The sequence below is a fragment of the Crotalus tigris genome, unplaced genomic scaffold (assembly GCF_016545835.1).
Source record: "Crotalus tigris isolate CLP2741 ecotype Arizona unplaced genomic scaffold, ASM1654583v1 scf7180000019031.1477733, whole genome shotgun sequence".
Lineage (NCBI taxonomy): Eukaryota > Metazoa > Chordata > Lepidosauria > Squamata > Viperidae > Crotalus > Crotalus tigris.
The window spans coordinates 1,465,308-1,476,850 of record NW_024097335.1 but is presented as its reverse complement, the minus strand read 5'-3'; positions in this window follow the sequence as shown (position 1 = coordinate 1,476,850).

The window sequence follows — 11,543 nt, the reverse complement described above, 5'->3', positions numbered from 1 at the left end:
GATGATTAATCTACCTTCCTTCCATCCCTTTTTCCTTCCTTCCTTCCTTCCTTCCTTCCTTCCTTCCTTCCTTCCTTCCTTCCTCCTTCCCTCCCTCCCTTCTTCTTTCCTCCTCCCTTCCTTTTTCCTTCCTTCCTTCCTTCTTTCCTTCCCTCCTTCCTTATACTTCCTTTCATAACCTTCGTTCCTTCCATCCATGTGTTTGTCCATCCATCCATCCATCCAACCCACCATCTTCCTCCGTCTCCCCCTTTTGCTTTTTGACCCTTTTTATTTTTTCTGTTGTTTATTTTTTTCTCCTTCTCTAGTTCTTTTTAACTGAACGCAGGCAGAAAACATTAAAAACACCCTCCCCCACATAAAAAGAAATCAAAATTCAGGATATCCTATGGGCACTTCATAATAACAAATAATGACTTAACATGTTCCAGTTAAATTAGCATTTGCTAAAATCAGAAGGAAATTTAACCTCCCTCCTTCTTTCCATCTTTCTTCCTCCCTCCCTCCTTCCCTCCCTCCCCTTCCTTCCTTCCCTCCTTCCTTCCTTCTTTCCTTTCTTCCTTTTCCTTTCTTTCTTCCTCCCTTCCTTCCTTCTTCCCTCCCTCCCTTCTTCCTTCCTTCCCTCCCTCCCTTTCATCCTTCCTTCCATAACCTACCTTCTTCCATCCCTTTCCTTCCTTCCTTCCTTCCTCCTTCCTTCCTTTTCCTTCCTTCCTTCCTCCCTCCTTCCCTCCCTCGCTTCTTCCCTCTCCCTTCCCTCTCTCTCCCTTCCTTCCTTCCCTCCTTCTTTCCTTTCTTCCTTTTCCTTCCTCCCTTCCTTCCTCCCTCCCTCCCTTCTTCCTTCCTTCCTTCCCTCCCTTCTTCCTTCCTTCTTTCCCTCCCTCCCCCCTCCCTCCCCCCTCCTTCCTTCTTTCCTTTCTTCCTTTTCCTTTCTTCCTTCCTCCCTTCCTTCCTTCCTCCTTCCCTCCCTCCCTTCTTCCCTTCTTCCTTCCTTCTTTCCTTTTTTCCTTTTCCTTTCTTCCTTCCTCCCTTCCGTCCTTCCTCCTTCCCTCCCTTCTTCCTTCCTTCCCTCCCTCCCTTTCATCCTTCCTTCCATAACCTACCTTCTTCCATCCCTCTTTCCTTCCTTCCTTCCTTCCTTCTTCCTTCCTTCCTTTTCCTTCCTCCTTCCCTCCCTCCCTATCTGGAGGGAGGGAGAGCCCGGTTCAAATCCACCCAGACCCAGGAAGGGTTCCTGTTACATTCGCTCAGCCCAGCCCTTCCCGGGACTGAGGGCAGGAAAAACGGGGGGAGGCAGTCCTGGGTGCCAGGCCGAGCTTTGAAAGAAAAGGCGGAGGATGAAGGCATCCATAATTTCTCAGCCTCTCGAAAGAGCTAAAATGGACTTTAAAAGCCATTTCTGAAAGTGTGTGTGTGTGTGTGTTTTTAAAAAAAACCAATGTTTGGAAGGGGAAAAAAAAAACCCTCAGTTCTTAAGAAGCATTCAGCTCTTTTTCTGCAGGCACCGTCCATAAAGCAAAGTTATGAAACCTGATTCAGTTTCCTTTCTTTGTTTTCCCCCTGAAGAAAATTGAATCAAGCACCAATAATTAGGAGAAGCTGTACTGAAAATGGCTGGCCTTGAATGTATGGCTTTGGGGTGGGGGGGGGGTGTGCGGGTGTGGGTGCGCAGTACACTACCTACTGTAAAAATAAAAGTGGAAATGCTCCTAGGAGAGGGGAGGGAGGACAGAGGGAGGCTGTCTTAGGAGGACCCCAGAATAATATTTCTGGAAACAGAACGCCTGATGTTCTCTGCCACAACATCAGTCATGCTGTATCTATTGAGAAAGGCACTTCGGATAAATTGATTTAAAGGGGAGGGAGGGAGGTTATGGAAGGAAGGGATGGAGAGAGGGAAAGGAGGGAGGTTACGGAAGGAAGGATAAAGGAGGAAGGAAGGAAGGAGGATAGAACGGAAGGGGAAGGAAGGAAGGAAGGAAGGAAGGAAGGAAGGAAGGAAGGAAGGAAGGAAGGAAGGAAGGAAGGAAGGAAGGAAGGAAGTAAGTTAGGGAGAAAGGAAAGGAGAAAGGAAGGGAGGGGGTTATGGAAGGAAGGATAAGGAAGGAAGGAGGGAAGGAAGGAGGATAGGAAGGAAGGAAGGAAGGAAGGAAGGAAGGAAGGAAGGAAGGAAGGAAGGAAGAAAGGAAGGAAGGAAGGAAGGGAGAAAGGGATGGAGAGAAAGGAAGGAGGTTACGGAAGGAAGGATAAAGAAGGAGGGCAGGAAGGAGGATAGAATGGAAGGGAAGGAAGGAAGGAAGGAAGGAAAGAAGGAAGGAAGGAAGGAAGGAAGGAAGTTAGGGAGAAAGGAAAGAAGAAAGGAAGGGAGGGGGGTTATGGAAGGAAGGATAAGGAAGGAAGGAGGGAAGGAAGGAGGATAGGAAGGAAGGAAGGAAGGAAGGAAGGAAGGAAGGAAGGAAGGAAGGAAGGAGGATAGGAAGGAAGGAAGGAAGGAAGGAAGGAAGGAAGGAAGGAAGGAAGGAAGGAAGGAAGGAAGGAAGGAAGGAAAGGAGAAGGATGGAGAGAGGGAAAGGAGGGAGGTTACGGAGGGAAGGATAAAGAAGGAGGGAAGGAAGGAGGATAGAATGGAAGGTGAAGGAAGGAAGGAAGGAAGGAAGGAAGGAAGGAAGGAAGGGAGAAAGGAAGGGAGGGAAGGGAGGGTGGTTATGGAAGGAAGGATGAGGAAGGAAGGAAGGAAGGAAGGAAGGAAGGAAGGAAGGAAGGAAGGAAGGAAGGAAGGAATCGCTGGATAAAAATTATGCAGCAACCAAGCAGGTAGGGATTCAGTATAAATCGTGTTTCTGCCCTCATGGAGTCCCTTTCATAATAGTCATCACTAAATTGTGCTGCTCGTTTCACCCAAACGAACGTGTGGCTTCTTTCCTTTGGAGCTAAACCCTGCCTCTTTTAAACCTTCCTGGATATTAAATCCTCCCTACCTGGGAAGAGAGAGAGAAAACATAGATGCCTTGTCTCACCTCTCTATCAGCAAAAGGAGAAATATTTGGACGCAGTCCATTGTACACGTTTAGGAGTTGTATCATTTAAAAACGGGGTGTTTTAATCAAGCTATCGCTGCAAGGAATGTGTTCAGAGGCTGCAAGCAGCTGCAAAATCGGATCCCAAGGAAGAATTTCTGAGTTCGGTTCCAACTGTTTTCATAAACCACAGGCAGACCTGGCTTTGCCCTCCCAGCTGCTTTGAAGAGACACCAACGCAAACTCAAAATCTCCCCTGGGACACGACTGTCACCTTTTCCGGGACGGACTGGTCTTTCAGATGTCTTGGGAGAATAGGAAGGGAAGACTATATTCGTATTTCTGAATTCTGATAATAACGATAGCCATGCTGATTCATACCTGTGTGGGGAGAGGAACCCACAGCTGGCTATCTGCAGATACAGTCCAATTTTTATCCAGCTATTCCTTCCTTCCTTCCTTCCTTCCTTCCTTCCTTCCTTCCTTCCTTCCTTCCTTCCTTCCTTCCTTCCTTCTTCTACATAAACCTACCTTCTTCCATCCATCCATCCACCATCTCCTTCCTTCCTTCCTCTCTTCCTTCTCATTCCATCCATACATCCATCCATTTCTTTATTTCTTTATTTCTTTTTCTTTCTTTCTTTCTTTCCCTTCCTTCCTTCCTTCCTTCCATAAAAGTGATTTATTCCACAGGAACTTAAGGAAGTTTACGATCTGAGAGATTTTTTGCAGAAAGTGACTTAGGAGGTCACCAAAATGGACTTTATGGAACATGCCAAACCAGTTTTGTGTACAGTATAGTCCTGGACTTATAATAGTCTTCTATTCTAGTCTATCCTATTTTATTCTATTCTTCTATATTCCAATATCTGTTCTATTCTATTCTATTCTATTCTATTCTATTCTATTCTATTCTATTCTATTCTTCTATATTCCAATATCTGTTCTATTCTATTCTATTCTATTCTATTCTATTCTATTCTATTCTATTCTTCTATATTCCAATATCTGTTCTGTTCTATTCTATTCTATTCTATTCTATTCTATTCTATTCTATTCTTCTATATTCCAATATGTGTTCCATTCCATTCCATTCCATGATTCTATTCTATTCTATTCTATTCTATTCTATTCTATTCTATTCTATTCTTCTGTATTCCAATATGTGTTCTATTCTATTCCATTCCATTCCATTCCATGATTCTATTCTATTCTATTCTTTTCTTTTCTTTTCTATTCTATTCTATTCTATTCTATTCTATTCTATTCTATTCTATTCTATTCTATTCTATTCTATTCTATTCTATTCTTCTATATTCCAATATCGATTCTATTCTATTCTATTCTATTCTATTCTATTCTATTCTTCTATATTCCAATACCTGTTCTATTCTATTCTATTCCATTCCATTCTATTCTCAGTTCTGTGCAACTACATCTGAATAAAGTGTACACACCCCTCGCTGCTCTTTGCTAACATCTAACAATTGGCTTTTTCCAGATCTACAACTGCAGTGTATATTGATGGAAAAATTCAAGAGGGATCAATGAAAGCAGTTACGGCTAACAATCTTGATATCTTTAAAACTTTAAAAGTGGGAAGGAAGATACAGCTGAAGCTCATGATTTTCAGATATTTAGGACAAGCAATTGAGATCTTTTATCCAGAAAAGTATACCTTCAACAAACGTCATCTTAGATGGCTGAAATTTAAAAAATTGATCCGAGTTGGAACAACCTAAAGAATTTGAGAACACATTCTTTAGAAATAAAAGAAATAGAGCGTTTACTTCTCTATTGAGAAATAAATGCTGAGTACTGATTTCAGATAAATTCTTCTGACTCTTGTTTCAAATTCAAGCACATCTTCACGACGAGTTTATTTTGTCAAAATTACAGGGTCCCATCGATCCCTCTCTCTTTTTTTTCTCCTCTTAATATTTTTCTAGTTCCTTCAATACGGCTTATTCAATAGTGAGGATTCTTAAAAATGGAGAGCCTTTTATGATCCGTTCCTAGGTCCTCTGTGGTTGTTCATGTCACTTTTGTGAAAGTGATATTAAACAAAATTGGCTTGGAGTAAAACTGAATGAGCTTTTTCTCTGTTGCCATTGTGGCGTTGTTGTTGCTGTTTTCTAGGATGTTTTTTTTTTTCCAAAGCAATTTGGAAAAAAAAAAAAAGGGTAAAAAACTGTTTCCCCCCCCCCCAGTTTTTCCATTTTTTTCTCCAGGCCTTCCGCATCTCTAAGGATGAATCAGCAACCTTCTCTTCCAGGCCAGTCTAGAATGCCACACTGGGGTCCTTAAAAACACCTCAATCCAGAGGTGAGGTTATTGGCTGGCCAGGTGATCCCTGATCCAACTCTTTCTATGACTGATCTTGGCTGATCTCAAGAAACTAAGTAAGATCACACCTTAATACTTGGGTGGGTCATCACCAAGTAACTCAAGGGTGAGGTTTATTGAGAAGCTATCCCAGAAGAAGACCACATGAGGTGTTAATAGCACTTTACAACCCCTTGGTAAGGCCACACTTGGAATATTGCAACCAGTTTTGGTCACCATGATGTAAAAAAGATATTGAGACTCTAGAAAGAGTGCAGAGAAGAGCAACAAAGAGGATTGAGGGACTGGAGGCTAAAACATATAAGGAATAGAATAGAATAGAATAGAATAGAATAGAATAGAATGGAATGGAATGGAATGGAATGGAATGGAATGGAATGGAATAGAATAGAATAGAATAGAATAGAATAGAATAGAATAGAATAGAATAGAATAGAATAGAATAGAATAGAAAATATGGAATGGGATAGGATAGGATAGGATAGGATAGGATAGGAGAATAGAATAGAATATAGAATTGAATATAGAATAGAATAGAATAGAATAGAATAGAATAGAATAGAATAGAATAGAATAGAATAGAATAGAATAGAATAGAAAATATGGAATGGGATAGGATATGATAGGATAGGAGAGGAGAGGAGAGGAGAGAACAGAACAGAACAGAAAATATGGAATGAGATAGAATAGAATAGAATAGAATAGAATAGAATAGAATAGAATAGAATAGAATAGAATAGAATAGAATAGAATAGAATAGAGCTGGAAGGGACCTTGGAGGTCCTCTAGTCCAATCCCCTGCTGAAGCAGAACTATACCATCTCAGACAAGTGATTGTCTAGTATCTTCCAACCAAAGGTTTTAGCAGATTCACAAGAGAAGGGAGGGAGGGAGGGAGGGAGGGAGGGAGGGAGGAAGGAAGGAAGGAAGGAAGGAAGGAAGGAAGGAAGGAAGGAAGGAAGGAAGGAAGGAAGGAAGGAAGGAAAATAGAACAAATGAGAGTTTGAGGCAACTACACCACACAAGCAAAAAAAATGAAACTTGCTATTTCGGTCTCTAAAAGAAAGCTTGGAAAATAAGAAAGAGCCGAAATTGTAAAAAGCCTGCATTGGAGACCATCCAAAAAAATAGTAATAATTGTTGTTTCTTGCCAGCCGAAAAGATGGTGGGAGCACCATTAATGATGCCTTTAAATTTATACAGGACAACCACCAGTGAGAGAGGCTTTTACATTTAATCCTCCTTGTCCAGCATTTGCATCACCCTCAAGAGTCAGCCGCGTGCCGGGGAGGGCTTCCAGATTTCTCCATTAGTATGAAGGCTCTGATTAAAAGTCTTGTTCAGTAAAAGCAATTATATTGACCAAAAGCTTGACGTAGGCGTTGAGGAAAAAAAGTGAAGTGTCCCCGAAAGGTTTTTCATTGTCATCTTCAAAGCAATGCCGGGAAAATAACACTTGATTGAACTAGAAAGTTTATTATTATTACTGCACAAAGGGCTGCTCTTCTCCATGGCAGAAGGAGCCTAGCGTAGCCTCTGGACCCCACAGCAAGATTGTGAATGTCCTCTAATAAATTGGGTGTGTGTGTGTGTGTGTGTGTTTGTTTTTGGGTTTTGTTTTTGTTTTTTGGTTTTGGTCAGATCGCCTTCGCTACCTCCCTGGATCAATTTTATCTGTCCAAGTTGTTTGCAGGTTGTAACTGTATTGATTTTGTTTCTTGCTGTCTTTTAGCCAAGGAGATTTTTTTAAAAAAAATCCTACATTTTAATCTCTCCTCTGGCTTTTTTTGTGCTGTATGCTGAGAAGGAGGGAATTTAGGAAGCCCTTTCAACATAAAAATAACAGGAAAGAAAGAAGAAAAAAAGAAAGAAAGAAAGAAAGAAAGAAAGAAAGAAAGAAAGAAAGAAAGAGAGGGAGGGAGGGAGGGAGGGAGGGAGGGAGGGAGGGAAGAGAAAGAAAGAAAGAAAGAGAGAGAGAGAGAGAGAGAGAGAGAGGAAGGGAGGAAGGAAGGAAGGAAGGAAGGGGGAGGGAGGGAGGGATGGAAGAGAAAGAAAAAAGAAAGAGAGAGAGAGAGAGAGAGAGAGAAAGAAAGAAAGGAGGGAGGGAGGGAGGGAGGGAGAGAGGGAGAGCTTCAATAAAAGGCTGATCATATTTCATTATAATTCTCTATATTTTCTGGTTCACACGGACCATACCTGATGGTGCAGTCTTTTTTTCCCTCTTTTGCAATCGATTAATTTATTCGTTCCATTCCTAAGCCCCCTGGAATACACTGGAGATTGGCCGTGATGCATAGGTAAAATGTAAGTAAATCAGGGCTCTTCAAACTTGGCCCTTTGATGACTTGTGGACTTCAGCTCCCAGAATTCCTCAGCCAGGCACGCATGCCTGCCTGAGGAATTCTGGGAGCTGAAGTCCACAAGTCATCAAAGGGCCAAGTTTGAAGACCCCTCTTAAATCTAACAAACAAAATGGAGGCTGGCTGAGGAATTCTGGGAGTTGAAGTCTACAAGTCATCAAAGGGCCAAGTTTGAAGACCCCTGCTCTAAAGAGCTGTGGTGGTGCAGTGGTTACACTGCAGTACTGCTGGCTACTTCTGCTGAATTTTTCCCATCCCCTTTTTGATCATAAAAGAGACCAAAAGCCAGAGCTTTGTTGACAGACATTCAGGCTGTGCTTATTTCTTTCTTTTTCAGCAGCTGGAAAGAGGCGACAGGATCAGCTTTGACCCACAACTGGATCATCAAGAGATCTGCTGCATTGGGTCCATCAGGAGCTACACACAACCTCAACGGATTTGTGAACCTCTCCTGGGCTATTCTGCGTTATCACTTATCACTTCTAGGGATGTCAGTCTGTTTGCAGGCTTATCTTGCCTTGTAAATTGGTGGTTTGCTTGTATCCTGGGTGTTGTGTGAAAGGGACCGAAAGCAACCGATTCTAGATGGCAGACTAGATGCGAAAATACATCCCAGAGTCTCCAACTGACGAATTACAACCTTGAGTATTTTCAAAAACAAAGGAATATACCCTCACCTGTTGCAGACATAAATAAAACAGAAGCCTAGCGTTAATATTTTATGCGCTACATAAATGAAAAGCTGTAACTTAGAAGATGCCTCTAAATGCCGTGAAGAAGGGCAATTTTGTAAAACAAAACAAAACAAAAATCAACTTATATCTCCGAATGAGCTACTTTATGTATCGCTTCTTAGCAATGTACGTTTTCCGACACACAAATGCCTTTTGTCAAGTGAAATTCAGCCTGTTACCCATCCTTGGCTGTATGAAATAAGTGTGCACATTTGCTCCAGTGAAGGGCAATTTTGTAAAAAAAAATAAAAATAAAAATCAATTTATGTCTCAAAATAAGCTACCTTAAGTATTGCTTCTGAGAAAAGTAAGTTTTCCAACAAATTCCTTGTCAAGTGAAATTTAGCCTGTTACACATCCTTGGCTGTATGAAATAAATGTGAACATTTGCTCCAGTTAAGGGCAATTTTGTAAAACAACAAAACAAAAAAAACCAAAAACCAACATATCTCAAAATCTTAAGTATTGCTTCTGAGTAACATGTTTTCCCACAAATTCCTTGTTAAGTGAAATTCAGCCTGTTACATATCCTTGGCTGTATGAAATAAGTGTGAATATTTCCTCCAATTAAGGGCAATTTTGTAAAAAAAACGCACCAAAAAACAAAAAACCAACATATCTCAAAATCTTAAGTATTGCTTCTGAGTAACATGTTTTCCCACAAATTCCTTGTTAAGTGAAATTCAGCCTGTTACACATCCTTGGCTGTCTGAAATAAACGTGAACATTTGCACCAGTTAAGATTGTTAGCTACCCGAGACAATTTTTCCATGATGTAGAGAGAGGATGAATTAAAACTGCATTGAAACTCCCTCTGTTGTTATTCAAATAGGACTGGATTATTACAAAGCTGGAAAAAAGTAATTTCCGTACTCCCTTTTTCTTCCCAAACTGCTGCCAAGAGTGAAAAAGGATGGAAGAAAAGAACTCAAAATTAAAAGTGGGGTTATGGGATCAGCAAAAGCCATCAAAATCTCTCTTTAGGGAAGCTGCTGCTGCCAACAATACCTTAATTTTGCTGCATTCTACGGAAAATATATATATATATAAGGGTTTAGCATAATGATTTGATAGCTGGCGTTGCATCTTGGGTTAGCCAAGATTGTGCTGGGCTTTTGGGGGTATGCAAAAGCCGTTGCCTCCCACCTAGACTGAGTTTTACATCTGCTTTTATTTTTACATTTCATTTTCTTTCTTTTGTCAAAGGAAAATGGGAGCTTTTTGTAGGCAGCGTACACCAATATTTTGATTTAGGGTTCAGCTCCCTCTAGCGATACAGAGAAAATGCGGCATTATTTTATTACAAAGGCAAGCTGAAGCCACTGGACAAGGTAATTTTGGTGAAATGCAAATTCTCCTGTGTTTCTTTGTTTTTTTTAATGTATATTTTATTCATTTTTTATAGTAACTGTCTTCAGTGTTTAATAAGCAACACGTTGTTTGGGTTTACGCGTTTAACATTAATAGAAATACAATTTCCATTCCTATCCATTATTCCGTATTTCTAACCATTTATAAAAAATTTCCCCGGTTCGAAAGTATTCTGAATGCTGCTTCCCCTTCGTTTTCAGTGGGAGCCTATCCATTTCTGCACAGTCCAAAATGGTATTTCTTCATTTTTCCAGTATTGAGCAAATAGAATTCTCGCTGCTAACATATGTAATATTAAGTATACACATTTCTTATCATACTTTCCTGAAATTACGCCTAAAAGAAATAATTCCGGTTTATAGGCTACATGTGCTCCTATCGTCTCCTGGGTTTCTTGCAGTGGCGTGGAGACCAAAACTTAAAAGTCCTGGGTTTGCTATTTGAAAAAGAAAGAAAGACAATCAGTCTGATTTAAATGATTTAAAAGAAAAAAAAAACAAGGGCAAAAGCCGTTTCATTCTCTGAACCTACTGTTGTGTGTCTCTTAAACCAGGGGTCCCCAACCTGTGGGCCGTGGCCTACTGGCCACCAAGCCGTGGGACAGGCTGGCCAATGTGGTATGTGCAAGTGCACACACACACACCCTCACTTGCGCTAGCGCCGTGGCCGCGGGATGCAAAAACAGGACACTGTGCAGCGGCGCACAAAAACGGGCCGCCACTGCGCCTCGGGGTGCAAAAACGGGCCGCCACTGCATTGCAAGGTGCAAAAATGGACACCACCCTGCCACGGAGCACAAAAATGGGCCACCGCCATGCCAAGGGGTGCAAAAACGGGGCGCTGCCATGCCATGGGGCACAAAAATGCCACTGCACCGCGGGCTGCAAAACTGGGCTGCCACCGCAGTTTTGTGTTTTCCCTTTTTATGATAAAAAACAAAATAAATATACTTAAATTTCCACAAACCTGCATCTTGATTAATTCCTGATTGGGCCCCTCCATTGCCTCAATCAGTTCAGATGGAAATTTAAAAAAAAAAACGAGAAAGGATTTTAAAAGTTTCAGCCACTTTTTTATCTCGAGGAGGCCAAAAATAAAAAATAAAAAAGATTAAATCTTTGCCTGGTTATCTGAACGGGATACACAGTATGCGTAGCACCTTTAATTAAAGCACAAAAGTATTTCTTAATAGGCATTTCACACCTGAACAAAATCAAGGAAGTCTTCCAATTGCAAAATGTATCAAGCAGCCATTGGGGTGGAGAGAATTACTCCAAGTTGGCTAGAAGACTCAGTACTCCTCTGAATTTTTCTCTGAGCTCCATGAAATGAGCCTTAAATGACAAGGGAGACTTTTTTTAAAACAAGAGGATTCAGTCATGTGTTACAAAAAGGATAATCTGTGTCACTGCAGGAATTTCTCTCTTTAGAGGTAAAAATAATTTGCTAATGACCTGAGGAACTCTGATTAGTAAGCCTGGTAGAACGGTTTAACGTTTAATTCAGGGAACTACGAAGAGATAATAAGTACCCAGGTTCTTTGAATTATACGGGTGAGGCAATACGAAAACACAGATGGTCCCCGTTCAACAACCGCTTATTCAGTGGCCCTTTGACAACACGGCACACACTGGATCTCTTGGACGGTGCAATATTGCTTAACGATTGTGCCCTCGGCGTTCGGCACCTGGCTCGAAATGACAGCTAAGAGCATC